The following is a 25,270-nucleotide window of genomic DNA, read 5'->3' on the forward strand; positions in this document are numbered from 1 at the left end:
TGGGTTTTGGAAAAAGACCCAGGTTCAATTTCTGGCTCCTGTAGGCTTCTGGCTGGTTATTTCATCACTGAACCTCAGTTTCTTCATCTGTAAATTAGGAGCAAGAATAATTTTTTAAAAATACCTTCTGACCATTAGAGGGTCAAAAGGGTCATTGACTAAGGATGACTTACACCCAAAATGGGGAAGGATTATTTATATGGAGACTTAGTTCTAGCCATTGGCTGCACTGAAGGCAGAACATTCCTGTGCTCTGGGAAAGAGTGAGCATTAGGATCATCAACCATCTCTGTTTGGGACACCAGACTTTCTTGCTAACACTGGACGGTTTCAGGCAAACCAGGCTAGTTGGTTACCCTTGTTTGAGCCCTACGCTTTTGAGGAAAACCACCCTTTGAGAGCTCTTGACCTGTCTTCTCCAGTGTGGCTGCAGTGAAGAGAGTGATATGGATAGTTTCTTTTTAATAGAAGGTAATTAAGATCCCAGGAGAAGGAAATGCAACCCACTCCAGTATTCTTGCCTGGGAAATCCCATGGACAGAGGAGTATGCTGGGCTACTATCCATGGAGTCACAAAAGAGTTGGACACAATTTAGTGACTAAGAAACAGCAATTAAGGGGATTCTTTTGCGGTGGTTAAGGCTTTTCCTTCCAATGCAGACGGTGTGGGTTTGATCCCTGGTTGAAGAGCTAAGATCCCACATGCCTCATGGCCAAAAAACCAGAACATAAACAACAGAAGCAATATTATAACAAATTCAATAAAGGCTTTAAAAATGATCCACATCAGAAAAAAAAAAACTTTAAAAAAAGAAAAAAGAAGGTAATTAAAGGCAGCAATCTTAGTTTTGAGGTTTTTGGTTTTTTTTTGAGATATTAGTCTTGTATACAATTTACCCACTTAGAGTATAACAATTCAATGGGTTTTAGTGTTATGTAACCATCACCACAGCCAATTTTAGAACATATTTTATCACTCCCAAAAGAAAAACTATACCCTTTAGCTATCATTCTGCCAACTCTCTTCATCACACCGAGCCCTAGGCAACCTCTAATCTCCTTTCTGTATCTATAGATTTGCCTATTCTAGACTTTTCATATAAATGAAATCTTATGAAATGTGGTCTTTTAATTAGCTTCCACTCAGCCTAATGTTTTTCATGGGATGTCCTAATGTTTTGATGGCCTGTCTCAGCACTTCATTCCTTTTGACTTGAATAATTTCCATTGTGTGGATACACGACATTTTGCCCTTCCATTCATCATTTGATGGATGTTTGGGTTGTTTCTGCCTTTGGCCATCGTGAATAAGGCTGCTGTGAACACTCTCAAACAAGCTTCTGTGTAACTTTATGTTTTCATTCCTCTGGGAGTATATACCCAGGAGTGAAATTGCTGGGTCATATGGTAACTCTGTGTTTAACTTTTCTGAAGAATTGCCAGACTGTTTCCCATCGTGGTTGCACCATTTTACATTCCCACCAGCAATGTCTGCGGGTTCCAGTTTCCCACATCCTCCCCAATGCTTGTTATTATCTGTCTCTTTGATGGTAACCATCCTAGTGGGTGCGAAGTGGTATCTCATTATGAGCAATCTTGTTTTGAAGTTGCTTTTGCCTACCAAGCACTTTTGGTCACTTAGACTACTTATGTTCATTTGAGGTGATTGATGGAGATTACAGGGGCATGAGCCCTCAGTCTGCCCTTTGGTCCCACCACCAAGTCCAGGCTTTATCAGGGGAGTGCCTGCAGGAGATGGATTAGGCGAAGGGACTGCAGTCCTTTGGGGAGAGCCCCCTCATCTCACTGGCTGACCTCTTCCTCACCCCCATTTCATGGTCTGAGACAGGGCTGCTCATCTTTTGTGATCTTAGGCCACCTATTCCAAGTCAGAGAGTGGGTTTGAGGTGGCCTGATCAGCAGACAGGGAATCTGCTGGCAAACGGGGGGCAGGAGACTTGAAAACGACAGGCGTGGCCTGGTGTGGAAAATGACGTCTGTGGCCAGACCAAGCATCACAAGGTACATGATTTGAGGCTGACTTTGCACTAGCAATTTCTCAGGAAACGTGTCAAAATTGGGAAATCTGACATAAAAGCCCAGGTTTCTCTATTGTTTTGAAACCGACAGGCGTGGCCACGCTGTTGCCACCTTGGCATGTTGCAGCGGTCGCCCGGAGCTGAGCCCTGGCTGCCTCTGTATCCTGGCTTGGGAGCTGGAATCCCACTGTCCCAGCTGCTCCCTGTCATGTCGCAGCTGGCCACCTGCCTCATCCCTGAGGGTATTTATTGGCGCCCAACTTCCCTGAGGGACCTAATGGGGCAAACTGAAGCCATCGTGAGTAGCTGGGATTCCAGCCATCCTCATGCCTTCTTGTGAGTCTAAGCAAATCCCAGGTGTAATGTGAGCATCTAACTTGTCGTTCCTGCTTCTTAAGCAATTTTTATAGGCCAAGTAATGTTTCATGAATTTTATATTGTTATTGTTTAATTGCTCAGTCATGTCCGACTCTTTGCAACCCCATGGACTGTAACCTGCCAGGCTCTTCTGTCCATGGAATTTTCCAGGCAATGATACCAGAGTGGGTTGCCCTTTCCTTCTCCAGGGGATATTCCTGACCCAGGGATCGAACCCGTGTCTCCTGCATCTCCTGCATTTCCTGCATTGACAGATGGATTCTTTACAACTGAGATCCTATTAACTCATTGAATCTCCATGGTAATCCAAGGATGATCTCAGCTTACAGGTGGTAAAACTGAGGCTCAGAGAGGGGGAAGAAAAAGAACCCTCATAATCTATGAGTTCAGTTCAGTTCAGTTGCTCAGTCTTGTCCAACTCTTCTCGACCCCATGAATCGCAGCACGCCAGGCATCCCTGTCCATCACCAACTCCCGGAGTTCACTCAGACTCACGTCCATCGAGTCAGTGATGCCATCCAGCCATCTCATCCTCTGTCGTCCCCTTCTCCTCCTGTCCCCAATCCCTCCCAGCATCAGAGTCTTTTCCAATGAGTCAACTCTTCACATGAGGTGGCCAAAGTACTGGAGTTTCAGCTTTAGCATCATTCCTTCCAAAGAAATCCCAGGGCTGATCTTCTTCAGAATGGACTGGTTGGATCTCCTTGCAGTCCAAGGGACTCTCAAGAGTCTTCTCCAACACCACAGTTCAAAAGCATTGATTCTGTGCTCAGCTTTCTTTATAGTCCAACTCTCACATCCATACATGACCACAGGAAAAACCATAGCCTTGACTAGATGGACCTTTGTTGGCAAAGTAATGTCTCTGCTTTTGAATATGCTATCTAGGTTGGTCATAACTTTTCTTCCAAGGAGTAAGCGTCTTTTAATTTCATGGCTGCAGTCACCATCTGCAGTGATTTTGGAGCCCCCCAAAATAAAGTCTGACACTGTTTCCACTGTTTCCCCATCTATTTGCCATGAAGTGATGGGACCAGATGCCATGATCTTCATTTTCTGAATGTTGAGCTTTAAGCCAACTTTTTCACTCTCCTCTTTCACTTTCATCAAGAGGCTTTTGAGTTCCTCTTCACTTTCTGCTATAAGGATGGTGTCATCTGCATATCTGAGGTTATCGATATTTCTCCCGGCAATCATGATTCCAGCTTGTGTTTCTTCCAGTCCAGCGTTTCTCATGACGTACTCTGCATATACATTAAATAAGCAGGGTGACAATATGCAGCCTTGACGAACTCCTTTTCCTATTTGCAACCAGTCTGTTGTTCCATGTCCAGTTCCAACTGTTGCTTCCTGACCTGCATACAGATTTCTCAAGAGGCAGGTCAGGTGGTCTGGTATTCCCATCTCTTTCAGAATTTTCTACAATGTATTGTGATCCACACAGTCAAAGGCTTTGGCATAGTCAATAAAGCAGAAATAGATGTTTTTCTGGAACTCTCTTGCTTTTTCAATGATCCAGCGGATGTTGGCAGTTTGATCTCTGGTTCCTCTGCCTTTTCTAAAACCAGCTTGAACATCAGGAAGTTCACGGTTCACATATTGCTGAAGCCTGGCTTGGAGAATCTATGAGTAGTTAGTGGCAGAACCAGGATTTAAAGACAGAAGCTTCATTTTGTGAGCTTGCTCATAAGAGAGTGTCAGGTCTTTGAGGGGGTCCCAGGGATGCTCTTACATAATGATTCATCTGGCCTCGCCAACTGTGGCTGACGTGCGACACAGCCAGGCACCAGTCCAGGCCAGATGCCCCCTCATGAAAACCGAGAGTTGGAGTGTTTGAAGACAAGATAGCTGTGATTCTTTTCAGCTCTAACTTGTGGTGAGCCTCTGAAAACTGGTAAGAGAAGAGCAGAGGGAAAGGAAGCGTCACTTGGCAATTCGCCATGCCCGGAAGACTAGCCTGGACCGGATTGGTCTCTCCTGACGGGTGTCCCCTGCCCCCCACTACAGGGCACTATGGGCTGGGAGTCGGAAGTTGCTTTCCCATCTCTGACCAGGCTGGGGGCTGTGATTAGTGAAGTCCACAGCACGCCAGACCCAGGAGGGTACTGTGGCCTCGTTTGCCGTCCTCCCGTCCCCAGGAGTAGCACAGCAGTGGCTGGTGACACACACCATTGTGTCACAAACACAGGGCCTCTTTGTTTCCTCCGTCCACAGAGAGGAGGCTGGAACAATGGGCTTGAATGGCACTTTGCTCTCCTTTCTCCAACGTTACATTTGTTTTTTCAGTTCTGGAACCAGCTAAACAATTATTTCCTGCAGCGGGTGTCAGCTTTTTATCTTTTCCGCCTGTTCCTCTGCCAGTCCTCAGGGCCCAGGGAAGTGGGAACTGAGTGGACAGTCAAGCCCAGGGACAGCTGGGCCTCCTCGAAATGTCATCTTCTCGGGAGGCCGAAGGGCTGTGGCACCTCACCTGCCCTGGAGGAAGGAAGCAGACCAGGTAACACAGAAGTGGCTGAGAGCTTCTGGCGTGGCATGGGGGCTGGAGGTTATGGCTGAGTGTCCAGCCCGAGGAGGGTGGGTTTCTGACTTCAAGACACCCTGCTGGCTTGAGAGCCACTGTCTGCTGGTAGACAAAGAAGCAAAAGCAGCTGAGGTCAAGTTCCGCAACCTACTGAGTAGGGAAGCACACTTCCTGTCAGACCCCCCACTCAATGCCTCTGACGTCTCTGGGTGACCAGCAACTTCAGGGTCTTTGTGGGTTTGTTGGGAAGACTAGTTCTCTAATGATAAGCTCTTACTCTGTGTATTGCATATGTGTACATATGACTATAGGTATCTGACAGTATTGCTAGCAATTAGAGCAAACAGTTATAGCGTGTGCTTTCCATTCTTGCTTGATTCAGACCGGGGCAGTCTGGTTCTAGAATCTGTGCTTGCATCACCACACTTCTTGGCTGATGTCCTTTACAGCAAACCAAGGTTATTGTAAGCTTTCACTTTGAGGGGCACTGACCTATAATACTAGCTATATGTAACCATGTGTAATGCTAACTCCTGTGTCAGGCGAGGTTCTAAATGTTTTGCGTCTGTTTCCTCATTTATTCCACATAAACTCTATGGGGTGGGTACTTCTATCATCTCCACTTTATAGATAAGGAAAGTGAAGTACAGAGACATTAAGTATCTTGCCCAGGGTCACACAGCTGTCAGGTGGCAGGGTCAGGATTTGAACTCAGTTTTCTCTGGAGCCTTATGTGAATCTGAAGCCTGCCCTACCCTTCAGCTGGTTGGGAGCTAGTCTCCTTCTCTGGATCATGAGTTATGGAGGGTGGTGTTCTGATCCTGGCTTTGTAGAACATCAGCACTTGAGTTGTCAGCTCCAGGAATGCAGAAGCTCCCAGTGGTTTGCCTATTGTTCCTTGGCTTTTGCTGAGCTCAAGGAAGATGGAATTGCCCAGTGGTGACAGGGAAGGAATTTGGAATGATAATAATTGCTCAACGAATGCCATCTCTTACTTGGCCAGCAACAGGCTAAGTAAGCAAACAGATATTAAATAAGCAGAACTCACCAGGTATATTCAGGAAGCCAACTTTATTTGTGTCTATTGCTGCCTCTAATTTTTTTTGTGTATGTGCTGCCCTTCTCTTTCCTTGCCTTGGGATGAAAATTAGGGCAGCTCCCTGACTTCTTTTTTTTAATATATATTTTTTGCTGCTAGATGTTATGATGGGCCTTTTTATTTTTTAAGTCTTTATTGCATTTGTTACAAAATTGTTTCTGTTTTATGTTCCAGTTTTTTGGCCAAAAGACCTGTGGGATCTTAGCTTCCAGACCAGGGATTGAACCCACACCCCTTACATTGGGAGATAGAGTCTGTTAACCACTAGACTACTAGGGAAGGCCACTGCCTCATTCTTCTGATCACCTTTCTAGTTCCAGCACTGTTTCAGCTCAGTAACTGATACACTGAGGTCTGTGCAGTAACCCAGACCTTCAGTATTGCATCCAAATGGAGACTAGTCTTCCTCCCCCACTGGCTGGGCCTGGTGGATGTTAAACCTGCTTCTTTGTCTCTTGATACGATGTTGTGGATGCTACAGAGAATGCCCTCCTTCCTTAACTTTGGGGATTTCTAAACTGCCAGTCCCTTGGAGCAGGTGCCTAAGATTCTTTCCTGAGTCCCCAGCATCCGAGCAGTCTGTCTGAGTCAGCGAGAGTTGCCAAAACAAATAGCACAGACTAGGTGGCTTAAACAACAGAAATTTATTTCCTCACAGTTCTGGGGGCTGGGGGCGGAAATCAAGGTGTACGCAGGGCTCATTTCTCCTGAGGTTCTCTCCGTGGCTTACAGACGGCGTCTTCTCACTGTCCTCACGTGGCCTTTTCTCTGTGTATGTGCACCCTGGTATCTCTTTGTGTGTTCAAATCCCTCTTCTTGTAAAGATTGGACTGGGGTCCACACTAAATGCCTCTTTTTGACATAATCATCATGTTAGAGCCACATCAGCAAATATATTTGTGTTTCAAGGTTGGGCACAGTGCTTCAACATATAAATTTGGGGGCACATAATTCAGCCATATCAGACGTTCTCGGCTTCTTTCTCCACTCTTCCTGGTGATTGTCTTAAAAGGATCTATACAAGGACTTCCCTGGTGGTCCAGTGGTTGAGACTCTGGGCTCCCCATGCTGGGGGCCCAGGTTCTGGCATGGTGATGCAGGAAGAGGTGGGACATGGAGGTTATTCTTACAACAGATTCCTACCAAGGAGGGCTGAGTGCTGGGGTGAGGGGAGCAAAGGGACACATTCCATTCCTCTTAGAGCTGCAGCCCAAGGAAAGGAGCAATTCAAACGCAATCTTGCAGAAAGACAGAAAAGGAAATTAGGGAGGAATTGGGGAAGTTTGGATACAGACAAGTATTCAGTTATTAGAGAATGATTCATTTTTTTATAGGTGCTATTAAGGTATTATAGTTTAGATTGGAAAATAACCCTCAGCTTTTTTTTCTTTTTCGGAGATGCAAGCTGAAATGTTTTGAGCTGAAAGGTCATGCTGCCTGTAATGTGCTTGGAAACAGGAGACGTGAGTTCAATCCCTAGGTTGGGAAGATCCCTTGGAGGAGGGCATGCAACCCACCCTGATATTCTTGCCTGGAAAATCCCATGGACAGAGGAGCCTGGTGGTCTGCAGTCCATGACGTCAAAAAAGAGTCAGACACAACTGAGTGACTAAACACCACCACCATCTGCATACACACACACACACACACACACACACTGATAGAGAAAGCAAATATGGTAAAACGTTATCAGTTGTTGGGAGTGTATGAGAGTTCCCTGTAGTATTGTACTGTTCTTTTGGCTTTGACTTTTCATAATAAAAATTTTAAAATACAGTGTAGCAAGGGCATTAATTGGAAGTAAGATACAGTGGAAACACAAAGAAGGGCTCCTACTTGGATCAGATAGATGAGAGAAGCTTCCCAAAGAAAATATCATCTAAGACCTGAGAGATGAGTGGTCAATAGGCAGGGGGTTGGGGAAGAACTGATGGGCGAAGGTTCCAGGCATGGGTAATGGCATGGTCGTCTGTTTTGTGCATGAAGGCCTGGTAGTCTGTTTTGCTAGAGGAACAAAAGGATATTGAATGTGAATATAGAGTGAGAAGCAGAGAGTCACCAAGAGGTGAGATGGGAAAGGTAAGCTGGTCCTGTAGAGTTGTGGGCTGGGTAGGAGGGCTTGAATTTTGTCCTGATCTGGGTGGAAGCAAGGAGGTTGTGTTTCAGAAAGATGTCACTAATGAGTATTGAGCCATTATCATCTGGCAGCCACTGTTCTAAGCACTTAATCTAGATTGGTTCACTTAATCCTCACTGTGCCTTTCCCAGGGACCTACAAAATTAGCCTCTCTATTTTAGAGATGAGGCAAACAGGCATGGCCGGGTTCAGTAACCTGCCCAAGGTCACAGATATGGAGGAACCTGGAGGAGCAAGGATCTGATGGCTGCTAGAAGGCAGGTATTCTTTCTTTCCTGAGTTCTCTTGGGACTCACCAGCTCACTATCTGTGGTGACTGCAATTGCTGATGGCAGGAAATACTTCCTTTCTCAAGGAAGAGTCCAAGATGGTGGCCAGAGTCTACCCCACTGCCCCATCTTGGTCTGAGCCTTGGGACATAGTCAGAGAAGAGATGTCCTCCTCATCATAAGTGGAGAGGGTGTCAGCAAATCCCGAATGTCCCCTTCATCTGTGAGAAGCAGCCTGCTGTGCATCCAGCTCACGTTGCTCTTGCCCCGGCCTCTGCTGTCATTGTTCTTCAGCTGCTAAGTTACGTCCGTCTCTCTGTGACCCCATGGACTGCAGCACGCCAGGCTTCCCTGTCCTTCACTATCTCCCAGAGTTTGCTCAAACTCATGTTCATTGTGTCGATGATACCACTCAACCACCTCATCCTCTGTTGCCCTCTTCTTCTCCTGCCCTCAGTCTTTCCCAGCATAAGGGTCTTTTACAATGAGTCAGCTCTTTGAATCAGGTGGTCAAAGTATTGGAGCTTCAGCTTCAGTCCTTCCAATGAATACTCAGGGTTGGTTTCCCTTAGGATTGACTGGTTTGATCTCCTTGCTGTCCAAGGGACTCTCAAGAGTCTTCTCCAGTACCACAATTTGAAAGCATCCGGCCCCTGCCAACCATCGTTTTTGGTGCAACTTGACATTTTCAGTGTTTGAATTTTGTCACCTGTAACTGTTGCAATTTGTAGGTCAGCCCTGTACCCTAAGTTTACCAGAATAGGCCACAGCCCGGGTCCCTTTCCTGTCTCCCAACTCCAAATGTCTCTTAATTGTCTTCCAAGGTGGTTAGCCTTACATAATGTGATGTGAACACCTGGGGTGTTTTACCAGCAGCCCTTGACCTTTGGGCCTCCTCAGAGGGCTCATCAGGGATGACAAATTAAACAAATATTGAAAAACAATAGAAAGGAAAATACTTGGCTGTGTCCTTCTAATGCTTATTGATTTTTAAGATCTTCTCGGGCATGAAAATAAGATTCACTGCTGGCATCTTGACACTGGATTCCTGTTAACTGAAAGAACAACTTATTGATCAGGCTGGGATACCCAGCAGGGCTGGAGCCAGCCTGTATCCCCTGCAGGTGATCAGCCCCGGAGATGGAGCCCCACTGGGAGGAAGCTGTATGCACTTGAAGTGGGGGGCGATGCCGGGAAGGTCCTCGTGTGTCCCAGGAAAACACTGAGGCTGTGTATCATTTCCATACCAATTCTCTTGGGGGCCTCATTTTTCTCTTGCTAAAGGCCCCAAGAATTCCAGGTGTTGTTTTTTTTTTTCATTTTTAATTTTTTAAGCCATCCAAACAGTTTTTATTTATCATATTATATATATATAATTATATATATAATATATAATTATATATATTATATATAAATATATATATATTATATTATATTTATATATTCATAAATACAGCAGCTTCATTAGACATGTCCATTTTCTTCTTTGATCTTAATGTAGAGGATTAGGAGAGCCTTTGGCATCTCAGCTTACGGGAAGCAGAGATCATCCCTGCCTTGCTACCTGTATTTATCCAGCTTATTTTTGTGTGTCAAAAATGATACAACTTATATGGATTCACTCACAGAGGACATGGCTCTGCAGAATGAAGCATGAGCTCTTCTGTATATATTCTTTTTTTCCAATCCTCTCTCCAAAGGAATTGCCCATTTTACAGCAAGTATTTATTTTGCTCTTACTATGTGCTACACATTTTCCAGTGGTCATGTATGGATGTGAGAGTTGGACTGTGAAGAAAGCTGAGTGCCGAAGAATTGATGCTTTTGAACTGTGGTGTTGGAGAAGACTCTTGAGAGTCCCTTGGACTGCAAGGAGATCCAACCAGTCCATTCTAAAGGAGATCAGTCCTGGGTGTTCACTGGAAGGACTGATGCTGAGGCTGAAACTTCAATACTTTGGCCACCTCATGCAAAGAGTTGACTCATTGGAAAAGACCCTGATGCTGGGAGGGATTGGGGGCAGGAGGAGAAGGGGATGACAGAGGATGAGATGGCTGGGTGGCGTCACCAACTCGATGGACATGAGTTTGAGTGAACTCTGGGAGTTGGTGATGGACAGGGAAGCCTGGCGTGCTGCGATTCGTGGGGTCGCAAAGAGTTGGACACGACTGAGCGACAGAACTGAACTGAACTGATGTGCTACACATCCAGTTCTGGGTATCAGTGATATGTGTGCCTGCTCAGTTGCTAAGTCATGTCCAACTCTTTTGTGACCCTCTGGACTATAGCCTGCCAGGCTCCTCTGTCCATGGGATTTCCCAGGCAAGAATACTGGAGTAGGTTGCCATTTCCTCCCGCAAAGTATATTCCCAACCCAGGAACTGAAGCTGCATCTCCCGTGTCTCCTGCATTGCAGGCGAATTCTTTACCACTGAGCCATCAGGGAAGCCTGTTTGTGATACAGCAGTACACAAAATGAAAAGACCCCTGGCCTCCTGGAGCTTGCTTCCTAACGAAGTTACTGTATAACCTTCCAATCTATAGCTATATCATATATATTCATAACTGTATCAATGACTGTATCTGTAGGTTCATTTTGTACACATGATCCTGTGACTGCCTTTTTCACTAACAATTTGCTTTTGAGTTCATTTCATGTACACATAAATGGGCCTTCCTCATTCTTTGAAAACTGGAGAATGGTCTTCTGTAGGGATAAACCCCTGGTGTTCTAATTTTTTTTCACAGTACTGCAGCAAACTATCTTCTGCATATACTGTTGTGTTCACAAGAGTCTGTACACTTACTAAGTAACCAGGGGTACTTAATTAACCTCTCTATGACTCAGTTTCTTCATGTGTGAAATAAACATAATAATTGTACCTCCCTCTACTCATCAAGGAAATGCAAAGTAACCACAATGAGATGTCACTTCACATCCACTCAGATGTCTGTAATCAAAAAGACAGATAATAAGTGTTGGTTGGCAAGGATACAAAGAAATTGGAACCCTTGTGCACTGCTGGTGGGAAAGTAAAACATTGCAGCCAGTTTAGAAAAAAGTTTGGCAGCTCCTCAAAAGGTTAAAAGTAGACTTGCTATATGATTCAACAGTTCTACTCCAATGTGTATACCTGGGATAAATGAAAACACAAGTTCACACAAAAACTTGTACATAAATGTTCACAGCAGCATTATTCATATTAGTAAAAAGGTAAAAACAGCCCAAATGCCCATCAGCTGATAAGTGGATAAACAGAATACAGTGTATCTATACAATGGAATATTATTTGGCATTAACAAGATGTAAGTTCTGATACAAGCTGTAGCTTGTAGCTGAATCTTGAAAATATTATGCTAACTGAAAAAAGCCAATTATAAAAGACCACATATTGTATGATTTCATTTCTATGAAATGTCCAAAATAGACAAATCCATAGATTGGTGGTTGCCAGGGGTTAAGGGGTTGCAGAAATGAGGAATGACTACCATGAAGGCTTTCTTTTAGGGATGATTAAAATGTTCATGAATTTGAGCAAACTCCAGGAGACAGTGGAGAACAGAGGAGCCTGGGGTTTTGCAGTCCATGGGGTCACAAAGAGTTGGATATGACCTAGCAACTGAACAATAACAACAACAAAATATTCTAAAATTGTGATGATGGTTACACAACTTGATGAATATGCTAAAAAACCATTAAGTTGTACACTTTCAAGTGGGCAAATTATATGGTATGTGAAATGTATCTCAATTGAGCTGTTATAAAATATATAATATCTCCCTCATGGGTAGTGAGGATTAACTGAGATGGTACAAAAATGTGGAGAACAGTACCTGGCATTCTGCAAGCTCTATCCAATAATCCACCCCTCTTGCTGTTGTTCTAGAGATCAGATTCTAAAGGCAAAATTGTTGAGCCAAACCTCAGTTCAGTCACTCAATCATGTCTGACTCTTTGCAACCCCGTGGACTGCAGCATGCCAGGCTTCCCAGTCCATCACCAGGTCCTGGAGCTTGCTCAAACTTATCGAGTCAGTGATGCCATCCAACCATCTCATCCTCTGTCATCTTCTTCTTCTCCTGCCTTCAATCTTTCCCAGCATCAGGGTCTTTTCCAATGATTCAGTTCTTCAAATCAGGTGGCCAAAGTATTGGAGCTTTCACTTCAGCATAAGTCCTTTCAATGAATATTCAGGGTTGATTTCCTTTAGGATTGACTGGTTTGATCTCCTTGCAGTCTGAGGGACTCTCAAGAGGAGCCAAAGTGTTGGTGCATTAAAAATATATATAGTTTTTAATTTCCAAAGACTCTACAAAGTTTGCCGCCTAAAGGTCATCACCAATTCACCCTCAAAAGTAGCATACAAGGATGCCTGTTTCTTCTCTCTTCTTCCCCTTTTCAAAGATGCCCCCAACTAAGAAGTTTGGAAGAACACGTACATAGTATTCAGAATGCTTTCCTTTGGGTGTTGGGATCATAAGTAAATTTTCTTTTCTTTTTCTCATATTGCTTATCTGCATTTTTCATATTAAAAAAAACATGTATTAATTATGTAATGTTTAAAAAATAAGACATACACACATCCCCCTTGTACTCTTCATCATGGGGCTTTTACACCTCACAGGCTTCAGAGATTAGGGTAGGAGACCTTATACTTCTCAGTCCATTATCAAAATAGGTTTTGGGGAGTGGAAGGGTTGTAACTTTCTAGAAGGATCAGCCAGAGGGCAACAACTGTAAACACAGAGAAGTACATAAATTACAATTCTCAGCCCAGGCCTGCACTTTCTTGCTTGATGGTGCCCCAAAGCCCTATAATAAAAATCATGCCTGGGAGTCATTTGCATCCTTACCAGACACCAGACACTGCAAATTTTCAAATGCTTCATACTCATTGTCATTTAATCCTGGCAATAGGTTCTGGTGCAAAAATGGAGTTAGAGAAATTAAGTGACTTGCCCAAGGACACAGTGCTAGTCAGTGATAGGGTAGACACTGCTTAAGATGGTTTAGCTGTGAGTCAAGAGTCAGGAACCAGGATCTTTTATGACCTCACTGCAAAGCAAGGTCGTAGTTAAGACAAGCTTCAGGGGAGGCTGATTCAGCAGTTCAATGATATCCTCAGGATGTTTTTTCTTTCCACCTCTCTGCTCTGCCATCTTTTAGTTGTTTTCATCTTTGGGAAGTTAGAGGATTCTAGCAGTGACATCCAGACACAACAAAGTTCAGAAAAAGAAGAAAGGATTGGTTTCTTTCTAGAGCTTTCTCCTTACAGTGATGGAATATTTTCCCTCCAGCAAACTCTTCCTGCAGCCACGATGTTTATCTCATCAGCCCCTTCTAGGTCACTTACCTATTCTTGAACCAGTCACTGGCAAAGGGAACAGAACGACTCCCAGCCAATCAGGCTGAGGCTTGTGTTGGAGGTGGGTCATTGTTGCCTGAGGAGGGGAGTTCCATGAGCAAAATGAGGATTCTTCTTGGGAGACAGAAGGGGAAATGGAAGTTAAGAAGTTGGGTGGGGAAGACAATTAGTATCCAGCATAAGAAAGATTCAAATGTGTGTTGTCAAACTCAGGAGTAGCTATTTCTGGCCACTGCACTATTCTGGATCTTGGCCAGGACCTTTATTGCTAGACATTGACTACTGAGGGTGAAGCATATAAACCACCCTCATCTGCCTCTTCTCTCTCTTCAGGTCCCATCCTTTCTAAAGGGAAGTTTGAAAGCTTGATTTAGGGCAGATCATGAGAAGTAAAATGGAAGGTTTTTAAACTATCCCCGATCAACTAGATGCTTTCCATCTCGGGGCTTTCTAGTTTGGGAGAAGGCCATTTCCCATCCCCTTGGGTCTCTCAAGAAAAGTCGCTTTGAGATTATCACTTCTTGGCAGCTTATTGGACTGACTTCAGTAATAGGACAGTATCAGTGTGTAGATTTAGAGAACTTTGGGAAGATGTACTTGACCTCCCGCCCTCCCCGGGAATCACACTTTAAGCTGACGTGATCGATTGAAGTATTACTCAGCAAACCTTAACTTATCTCACTTGCAATCTGCGACTTTGTATGCTTCTTACCCCACTGACTGTGGGCTTGGCCAGTGACCTGCTTCAGCGAATGGAATGTGAGTGGCTGTTGACTGCTGCAGAGCCTTTAAATGATGGTTACACTGTGTGGCTTCTCTTGTAACCGCCATGAGAAGAGCATGCCTTGGGTAGCCAGTGCCCTTTGTCTCTGGATCCCAGGATTAGTCATATGGAACACATCCAAACCCAGACTGAAGTAGCATCACCATAGCCAATCTGCAGACCTGTGAATAAGAAAAATAAATGCTTGATTTCATAAGTCACCAGTTTTTATTTTGCAGCAGTGTTGCAGGAATAGGGAACTCCCAGAGGTGATATTTTCGAGTATTGCCCAAAGGGTGTGGATGGTGTGAGGGATTTGTAGGACAAGATATGAGACCAGGTCCCATCGGAGCAGCCCCTGGAACAGCATGTGTTAAATATAACTCAGGGAGGGAATGAACTGGAGATGTTTTGGTGAATTTCTTGAAACAGCCCAAATTCTAAGAACTTTTTAATGAAGTGTTCTCTGACCGATTCTCACTGAAACACTCTTCATGGCCAAGAAATTGCTACACTACGTGTTTCATCATCAATGCTCAAATGTAGAAGAATGTAAGGGAAAGAGCACTGGGCATTAATTCCTGAGCCCTTCCAGTCTGCCTTACATACGGGCAGAATGGCCACTGGTAGCTGGAGAAAGCCCTTAGGCAAAGAGATGCAGATGCTAGTCATTGAAAGCCAGGCCACTGTACCCTGAAATGGTACCTAAGAGAATGTGGGCAGGGAACCAACAGCATCAACTACAGGTGGGAGGAGGGAGGAGGTAGCTGGAGAATGCAGTGACCGAGTTTAGGGAAGGGGAGGATGTCAGGACAAACCAAAGGCAAACAGATTGTCCTAATTCTCATTATTTTAGTGCTGCTCCCACTCTAAGGTGTGACTGCTGTTTTTAGTAAAGATCTGAAAGGGGTAAGAGAAGAAATACGTATCATTTCTCAGTGACAAACCCAGCACTAATGGGACATTTTCACAACCGCAGGCACACATCTCTGGCTTGGATGGGGGAGGGCTGGGGAAGTGAATGTCTTCATCGAGAGGACTATTGCTCAGCCCCTAGTGGGCCCAGCCAGAGAGGCAAAGGAAAGACCTCCATACTTGGTCTCCTCCTGAGTTGGTAGGCTAGGCTGGGCTGAGTTTTACATTATCTCAATTATCACCTCCCCCCAACCAAATTATAGTTAAAAACTGCTTTATGTGTAGATTGCATAATTCAAGATGTCAGGTTTTTTCCTGAGCTGAAGGGAAATGGAAATTTTTAAAATTAATTATTTTTGGCTGCGCTAAGTCTTCATTGCTATGACTGGGCTTTCTCTAGTTGCCATGCACAGGCTTCTCATTGCCGTGGCTTCTCTTATTGAGAAGCATGGGCTCTAGAGCTCAGGCTTCAGTAGTTGGGGCACACGGGCTTAGTTGCCCCACAGCATGTGGGATCTTCCAGGATTGGGGATCAAACCCATGTCCCCTGCACTGGCAGGAGGATTCTGAACCACTGGATGATCAGGGAAGTCTGGAAATGGGATATTTGGGACAAGGTGGACATGGCAGTCTCTCCTGGCATAGAAAGATCTTCTTAGAGTGGGGCTTTTCCTGAGTGCGTTTTGCTTCTTTGCTCTGACACTCTGTAGTGGTAGTTCTTTGAAATTGGAGATGTCCATCAACCTCTTTATTTTTCATGGAGTTCTAAAGTGTCAGTTTATGAATAGCAAAATAGTTAGAGACCATCAGAATGTCTTTTAATAGGAGGAAACTCAAGTATAAGGCTGACACATCCATAAATGGAATAGTATGCAGCTATAGAAAAGAATGAAGATGCTCTCTGAGTATTCACAGGGCAAGAGCACCAAGAAAATGAGTAGGAGTGAGGATAATTAATAACTACTAAGTTTGTAGTGTCTTACATATGTATATGTAAATTTGGCAGGAAACACAAGAAAATGCAAATCAGTAGAACTCAGAGATGGAAACAGAGTGGGTGGGACCTGGGTGTGGGGGGGGACATGTTTCACTGAATACTAAAACATGTACCTAAATTTATACCTGTAAATGTCTAGAGAGATATATAGTAGTCATGTAGGGATGTGAGAGTTGGACTATAAAGAAAGCTGAGTGCCAAAGAATTGATGCTTTTGAACTATGGTGTTGGAGAATTCTCTTGAGAGTCCCTTGGACTGCAAGGAGATCCAACCAATCAATCCTAAAGGAAATCAGTCCTGAATCTTCATTGGAAGGACTGATGCTGAAGCTGAAATTCCAATATTTTGACCACCTGATGTGAAGAACTGATTCATTGGAAAAGACTCTGATGCTGGGAAAAATTGAAGGCAGGAGGAGAAGGGGATGACAGAGGATGAGATGGCTGGATGGCATCACTGACTCAGTGGACATGAGTTTGAGCAACCTCTGGGAGTTGGTGATGGCCAGGGAAACCTGGTGTGCTGCAGTCCATGGGGCCACAAAGAGTCACACACAACTGAGTGACTGAACTGAACTGATATCTAGAGATCGGAAGAATGACTCAGAGAGGGGAAGACATAGTTGCGTTGCCCCCATCATAAATCATCTGATTGCTTCTTCTCATCACTTTGGGAAAGGGAGAAGGAAAAGGGTAGGTGGGGCAATATGAGAAGGTACAAGTGATGAATGGTTGGGGTGGGTGCTCTGCCCGCAGTGCAGAACACCTCCATCTGCTGATTCTCCCACTGGTGTGCTCCCTACAGTTCAGTCCACTGGATGTGTCGGATGCCGAGTGCATGTGCGCTAAGTCACTCAGTCATGTCTAACTCTTTGAGTTCCTACGGACTGTAGCCCTCCAGGCTCTGTCCATGGGCTTCTCCATGCAAGAATACTGGAGTGGGTTGCCATGCCCTCCTGCAGGGGATCTTCCCAACCCAGGGATCAAAATGGAACCAAATATTCCACTTCCAGACTTCCCTGGTCATCCAGTGGTTAAGAATCCTCCTGCTAGTGCAGGGAACATGGGTTTGATCCCCAATCCTGGAAGATCCCACATGCTGTGGAGCAACTACGCCCGTGTGCCCCAACTACGGAAGCCCGAGTTCTAGAGCCCATGCTTGTCAGTAAGAGAAGCCACGGCAATGAGAAGCCTGTGCATGGCAACTAGAGAAAGCCCACTCATAGCAATGAAGACTCAGCGCAGCCAAAAATAATTAATTTTTAAAAATTACATTTCCCTTCAACTCAGAAAAAAAAAATCTAACATCTTGAATTACTCAGTCTATACATAGAGCAGTTTTTAAGCATCTCTTAAGTCGCTTGCATTGGTCACACCTGAAAGCCCCTTGACACGGAGTAGGCACTTTGCAAAATTACTGTTAGAGTCAAGCAAGCCAGAGTGCTGCAGAATCTGTTGGCACAGCTCTATATGATCACCGACTTGGGAGTTAATATAGGGTGATGGTTAGGAGCATGGGCTCCAACATCAGAATATACCCATGTTCAAGTCTTGGCGCTGCTAGATACTTGGGCTTGAGTACCTAAGTCCTCCCTTGATCCTGCCCTCCCTCGTTAAACAGGAATAATACAAGCGACGCCCTCACTGTTGGAAGCGTCACACACAGAGTGAGGGGACCGTGCCTGGCCCATTGGTCGTGGTCGTGGTTGTGTGTGCGCCTCAGGTAGTGTCTGACTCTGTGCGACCCCATGGACTGTAGCCCGCCAGGCTCCTCTGTCCATGGGACTTCCCAAGCAAGAATACTGGAGTGAGTTGGCTTTTCCTCTTCCAGGGGATTTTCCCGACCCAGGGATCAAACCGGAGTCTGCTCCTTTGGCAGGCAGATTCTTTACCTCCGAGCCACCTGGGAAGCCCTCCTGGCCCATTATGGATGCTCAGTTACTCAGGGAGTTTGTTTTTACTAGTTCAGTCACTTCTTTTTGTGGCCAGGAGCGCAGATCCCAACTCTGTATAAAATACAGAACGAAGTCTAGGGTTTCTCGCGTGATCAGGGCAGCCCACCCCTTCCTGACCTCACTGGCTGATACTGAAGCTGCGTTTCCCATCCAACCTCCAAGGCGCTCTCCGGAAGAGCCTCTCTGCTGGCAGATGTGTCCTCTAGGATTCCAGAGGCAGCACCAGATGCTGGCGTGCAGCTGTGCTCATGGAACACTCTATCAGTATTTATTCCCTGCATAATTGCTAAGTAAATGGCTTAATGTTATTGTGAAAATGACTCTAAAACTTAATGGTTCCCCTTAAAAGGACAACCCTCCTCGCACTTCTCAGCTGCACCAGATAATTCGTTCTCCATCTTCTTTCAGTCTCAGGGAAAGAAACAAAAGCCCCCCAGTTCACCCCGGTGAGACACTCGCGTGGAATCTTGTCTGTGGTGATCTAGTCTTGATGGGGGAGGGACGGGAGAAAAAGTAAAGCCAGGGTAAGCTGTGATGTTGGGGATTTCCTGCTCTTAAAATGGTTACTTTTTTAAGATCCCATTTTTGTGACAGAAGTTTTAAGCCACACCGGTGTTTAAGAGTTAAGTGTGCTTCAGGTTTCAGAAACATTGAAAACATCAGAGATGGTTTTGTGCTGGTCCCCGGGTTCTGGTGAGAGACACATTTTGCATTGCTGTGTGGCCGGAGGCTGTCTCTGCCTTCTTTTGAGGCGGCAGGTGAGCCAAGGACAAGCCCGCCCTGTGGGTGTAATCTGACCGAGAAGACTGTGCTCAGCTCGGGGAGGAGCCTGGGCTCTGGACACTTGGCTTGCGAGTCTCATCCCATCCCTAGGGTCTTTTTTTTTTTTAAATGAACACCTCAGAATAGGGGCCCAGCAACAGCCAAGCGTCAGTGACCTTACCCGCACTGCCCATTAAATCCACCTGAGGAAGAATACGAGCTGGAGTCTGTCAACTCAGGAACCAGATATCGGAGGCTGGAGGGCCCTGCTGAGTTCTCTAGGCACTGTACTCCGGGCAGTGTGTTCTGGGTGCTTTAGCATTTGTTCAGATCCTGGGCTCTGAAGCTGGATTGTCTTGGGTTCAAGTCCCAGCCACGTGTCTTCCTAGCTGCTGTGTGATGTTGACCCAGGAGCTTAACTTCTCTGTGCCTCAATTTATCTTCTGCAATTGTGAGGGGTGGGTGAGTTAATAATGAGCAAAGTACTCTTTTCCTAGTAAGTAGGATAGAAGTTTAGTCTCAAACACCCTCTAAGAGTCTTTTTTTTCCCTTGTCTGTTACCTGGCACTAAGGAGTACTTAATGCAGTACTAACAAGTACAATTGAGTGGGGTAGTTGGCAAGAGGAAACTGAAATGTGCCCCCTGTAGATGACTGTTGTAACCTGGACGGGTGTCAGTTGGCACCTTGGGCTGGGGTTCTCACGTCACATGAGCTGTCTCTGGTTTTGCTTTGCAGCAATCCAGCTCTTGTCTTGGTGCCTAAGTTACCCTAAAAAAAAATCTCATCATCAGCGAGCAAGGTGGACTTTACTGACAATATCCTGGTGAGGTTTGAGAAGGGGATGGGAGTGTATGTTGAGTGCACACACACACACACACACACACACACACACACACACCACTGCCACACCCACTTCTGCCTCAGGATTTCTTTCCTCCAGAGTCCGCATGCTTGGCTCTGTTTTCCGTTGGTGCCCTTTTCCCCACACCAGCTTCCAGGGTTGTTCTCTCTGCCTCTTGGGAACTTAAAATTCCTCACTTTTTTTTTTTTGGCTGCACCAGGTCTTAGTTTTAGCATGCAGGATCTAGTTCCATGGCCAGGGATCAAACCCAGGCCACCTGCATTGGGAGCTTGGAGTCTTAACAACTGGACTGCCAGGGAAGTCCCTCAGTTCCTCACTATTTTTTAATAAGCAGAGCCGTTTAGCTCTGCCCCAGGTCCAGTGCATGAACTTACCCAATCAAAAGCATCATAGCCCAACAACCCCAACTTGATTCATCGTATGAATCAAGATGCTGCTCTCCCAAAGGGGCATCAGAGCACCTTGTTGTTGGTTAGTCACTAAGTTGGGTCCAACTCTTTGCAACCCTATGGACTGCAGCACACCACGCTTCTCTGCCCTCCACTATCTCCAGTTCAGTTCAGTTCAGTCACTCAGTCGTGTTCGACTCTTTGTGACCCCATGGACTGCAGCACACCAGGCCTCCCTGTCCATAGCCAACTCTCAGAGTTCACTCAAACTCATGTCCATTGAGTCAGTGATGTCATCCAGTCATCTCATCCTCTGTCGTCCCCTTCTCCTCCAGTAATTCTATCTCCAGGAATTTACTCAAACTCATGTCCATGGAGTCAGTGATGCTATCTAATCATCTCATCCTCTGGCACTCCTCCTTTTGCCTTCAATCTTTCCCAGCTTCAGGGTCTTTTCCAATGAGTCAGCTCTTCACATCAGATGGCCAAAGTATTGGAGCTTCAGCTTCAGCATCAGTCATTCCAATGAATACTCAGAGTTGATTTCCTTTAGGATTGACTGGTTTGATCTTGCAGTCCAAGGGACTCTCAAGAGTCTTCTCCAGCCCCACAATTTGAAAGCAACAATTCTTCAGCCCTCAACCTTCTTTATGGCCCAACTCTCACATCCATGGGCTTCCCCGGTGGCTTGGCTGTAAAGAATCTGCCTGCAATGCAGGAGATGTGGGTTGGATCCCTGAGTTGGGAAGATTCCCTGGAGGAGAAAATGGCAACCCACTCCAATATTCTTGCCTGGAGAATTCCATGGACAGAGGAGCCTGGTGGGCTACAGTCCTTGGAGTCGCAAAGAGTCAGATACCACCGAGCGTGCACAGATGCACTCACATCTGTACACTGCAGCATTCAAAGGCCCATTGCTCAATTGGAAACCTACCACTCTGTTCTTTACAAGCTGTGTGATGGCAAGCAAGGTACATGAGCTCTCTGAATCCCAGGATGATCACCTAAGAATGAAGATACTGATAGGGCTAATGGAGCTGTTGTGAAGACAAAGTGAAATCATGCCTGCAAAACACAGAACAGTGACTCGAGTTTAACAGAATTGCCATCTACACTTTTTGAATAAATCATATCCTGAACTCTCACAAAACATGAATGGGATTTCTCTCAGTAGAAAATGGGCATTGATAACTTTTTATGAGATGTGTATGTGCAATAAGAGCACAAAGAAGGAAACAGGGCTATCTAGACGACACTGCGAAATTTTTCTGCGAGTTACTTAATCACTCCGCACATTAGTCTCCTCTGTCATAATATGGGGATACTAATAGAAGCTGTTTATATGGCTGTGGGGAAGATTAAATCAAATAATGTGCTTAAAGACAAAGACTTGTGCAATTTAATAGTTTAAGAAACTGTAGCTATTATTATTAAAAGCTTATGCCTTGAATCGAACTATTAGGCTGGGAAAGTATATTTGTCTTCTCTCCTGGTATAAAATTCACATTTGAAAAGTTCAGATGTATTGAGAAAATCCCAGTGCTATTTTACAAAAAGCTGTAGTCAAGACAGAAATTGATTAATTTAAGCTGATAGCTCTGGCTTTAGAAATTTTAAATCAGTACACAATTCATAAACTTCCTAATGGTTCTCTCTTGATATTTAGTTTTGGAAATTGTAACTTCTTTGGGGGCTGTTAGCTTTATAGTCGTTTCCTTTCTTCAGCTACACATGAAGAAATAATTCTGGGCATGAGCCAATAGCCCAGCACTCCTGACCAGTGTTCCCTTTGATTTTGTGTAAATTGTGAGCCAATGACCATTTTCCAAAGACAACTCATTAGGAAGATAGAATATGCATGAGTATAGTTTAGTTTGGAATCAAATAAGGCTTGCAACAAATTTAATATGACATTGTAAAGGATATGCAAAACCAACCTGTGCTGTGGGGTAATTAGACATAAATAGAGTTCACACAGATGACCGTAGTTACCTTGCCGCCAAACTAGTCCTTTCAGGAGTGGCTACCAGAGGGATGGGTTTGTTAGGAGCAGAAAGGAGCTTCCGAGCACCTGTGAATTCTCCTAAACCCAGAGCATCCAGATGTCTCTCCTTTGGGATGGGACTTGGGGCACCTAAAAATTTGTTGTTTAGGACCAGGATGTGATGAAATCAACTTCCTCCTGCCTCTTATAGGGGTTTGACTGCAAGGGAAGTTTATTAGTCTAGGCAGGGGTCAGCAAACTTTTTGTGTAAAGAACCAGATAATAAATGTTATAGGCATTGAGGGCCATATGGATCTGCTGATACTTTAAAGTTGACCTGTCTTTACACTTAGAAATGTCTCTTAATAGTAGGCCTCCCTGGTGGCTCAGATGGTAAAGAATCTGCCTGCAATGCAGGAGACCTGTGTTCAATCCCTGGGTTGGGGAGATCCCCTGAAGAAGGAAATGGCAACCCACTCCAGTATTCTTGCCTGGGAAATCCCCTGGACAGAGGGGCCTGGTGAGCTATGGACCATTCAGCCACAAAAGAGTCGGACAAGACTGAGCGACTGAACAACAACAATTTGCATTCCCATGAGACTTCTTATGAGCAGTTCAGTTATCATTCTGGTTTCTGGTGGTTTTCGTTGGTGTCTCGGAAGTGAGTGATGCGTTTGTATGCTTTTCATATACTAATTAGCCATTCGAATACCCTCTTCCGGAAAGAGTCTGTTGAAGTTTCTTACTCATTTGCCGAAATTCTTCATGGAGTCTAGATATAAGAACTTTAGCTGTGATAGGTGCTTTCTGATAAACAGAAGTCCCTGATTTTAATGCAGTTCTTTTTATCAGTCTTTGTTTTATCTTTTAAAGTTCACCGATTTAAGTAAATTATTTGCTACTATTTTTACCACCTTGCTTAGGACACTACATACAGCTGATCCATACATACCATTTAGGACCATTGCATTAGATAGCTAATTTCCTTCCAATCCTGAGATGTGATGAATCCATGAAACCCTGATAGTTGGGGTTCATTTACATCATCTTGGAAAGGGAGGATATGGACGTGTGGGGCTGCTGTCAGCTATGAGTCACTAAGGACCCTGAGGGTGGGAGTTTTGGAGTGCTCAGCCTGCACTAGGACGGGCGCACAGGGACATATGTGACATAAGTCATGCAGTGAGAGGGAGGTGTGGGCAACACGCACAGCCAGGGACGTGTCTGGGATATCCGGAAAAGTGGAGAGGAACTACGAGGGAGTGGATCACAGGATACATCAGAGAGAAGGAAGATGGGGGAAAGGCAGAAAAGGAGGTTTAAATTTGGTAACAAGTGTCAGAGACTGAAATATAATGAAAGAAGATGTTCTTGGGAGGTTGGCCGAATGAGAACCGGTTTCCTTTAATTACCCTCCCTGCCGCACCCCCTCCACACCTTTTATCCTTTTACTAGAACAGTCCTGGTAGTCCAAATCGTATAGCAATAACTTTTTAAGTAATAGAAGCACTTAATACTCATCACTTTTTTCTCTCCTGATGGAAAATAAAATGGGTTATTAACTCTTCAATAGGTACTATATGAAAAAAAAAAAAGGAGGAATAAAGGAAATTTAGAACCAGAAGCAAGCATTGTGAAGAATATATATATCCCATGTCAAGATTATAGAACTAGTCTAGCCTAAATCTTTTCTTTGCTTTGAGTATTCTGTGTAGGTCATATTGGAAGGCCCTTTCTATCAGACAGAACTCTTGTTTGCTATGGCTGAAAACCCAACTTGGAGGCTTCCATGATAAAAGGAAAATTTTGATCCTAATAACCAAAAAGTTTGGAGTGGATGCTGGCCTCCAGTGAGGCAATTTCTAGCTGCTCAAATGATGTCATTGAGGATTTTCTCCACATCCTCATGCTGCCTTTGTTATTGTGGATTTCGTCCTTTGCTTAGATGCACACCTGCCTCTGCTGGCGGCTTCCTGCTCTCTTATCATGAGAAAAACAGAACTAACCCAGTTAGAACCCTCAACCCACATTGGACTCAGGAATACTGGGAATCTCTTCTCGAGCCTCCAGCTGAAGACCTAGGATTCGCAGCTCTCATTGGTCCACAGTGGGTCACGTGCTCATGCCACACCCAATCACGTGGCCCAGAGTCTAAGGCAGGCTAATTGTATCAGTCAGGATCCTTCATGGGACTGAGTGTGTGAAGCTGGTCCCACTCAAACTGCACGGCTGAGAAAGGGGGAGGAGTGGATTCTCCAGTGAAAGGAAAGGTGGTGATGCTGAAGGAGCATCAGAGACCAGCCATTAAACCTAGCAAGGGGACGGAGGGCTTCGGGGAAGCCTTGTGAGCAAAGAACAGCCCAGTGATTCAGCAGCTAAAATGCTAAGAAAGTGCAGCTTTCTTTGGTAACTGTTGGAGTCAGGAGACCTGGCTGGATTGTCGCTCCAATGCTTAACACTTAAGTATCCAACCTTTCTTTTTCTCAGATCCCTTATCTGTCCAGTGTGGAAATGATGCCAGTGCTCTTGTTACTATTGGAGTAAATGAGAGAATATTTTCAGACCGATTTTGGGCAATATAAAAAAATATGAATGTGAGTGTATGGTGTTTTTATTACTAAGGATCATAGCAGAAATAAATCTAAATTTAAATAAGCACATCCGTTTAAATTCAACTTCTGAAGCTAATATTTGTGCCAAGTAAAATCAGTAGTGTTGATCATGATAAAAAGTAGTAACCACTAACATATATCAAGGGTTTACTGTGTGCCAGGTACATTCATTTAACCTTCAAACAACCTTGTGAATTAAGCACTGTTACTGTCCCCATTT

General features: G+C 44.7%; 1 protein-coding gene across 1 annotated transcript in view; it reads left to right on the forward strand.

Moving 5' to 3' along the window:
- Positions 1–4,807: 4,807 nt before the first annotated feature.
- The window catches only part of PRR5L (proline rich 5 like), a 157,933-nt gene continuing 137,470 nt past the window's right edge, over positions 4,808–25,270 (forward strand). Inside the window, exon 1 of the mRNA XM_086341162.1 lies at positions 4,808–4,914. The gene's annotated coding sequence lies outside the window, so the exon portion shown is untranslated. The remainder of the gene's footprint in view (positions 4,915–25,270) is intronic.

This window comes from Bos grunniens, chromosome 15 (genome assembly GCF_055505025.1).
Source record: "Bos grunniens cultivar Pamir isolate PY7600 chromosome 15, Bosgru_T2T1.0, whole genome shotgun sequence".
Lineage (NCBI taxonomy): Eukaryota > Metazoa > Chordata > Mammalia > Artiodactyla > Bovidae > Bos > Bos grunniens.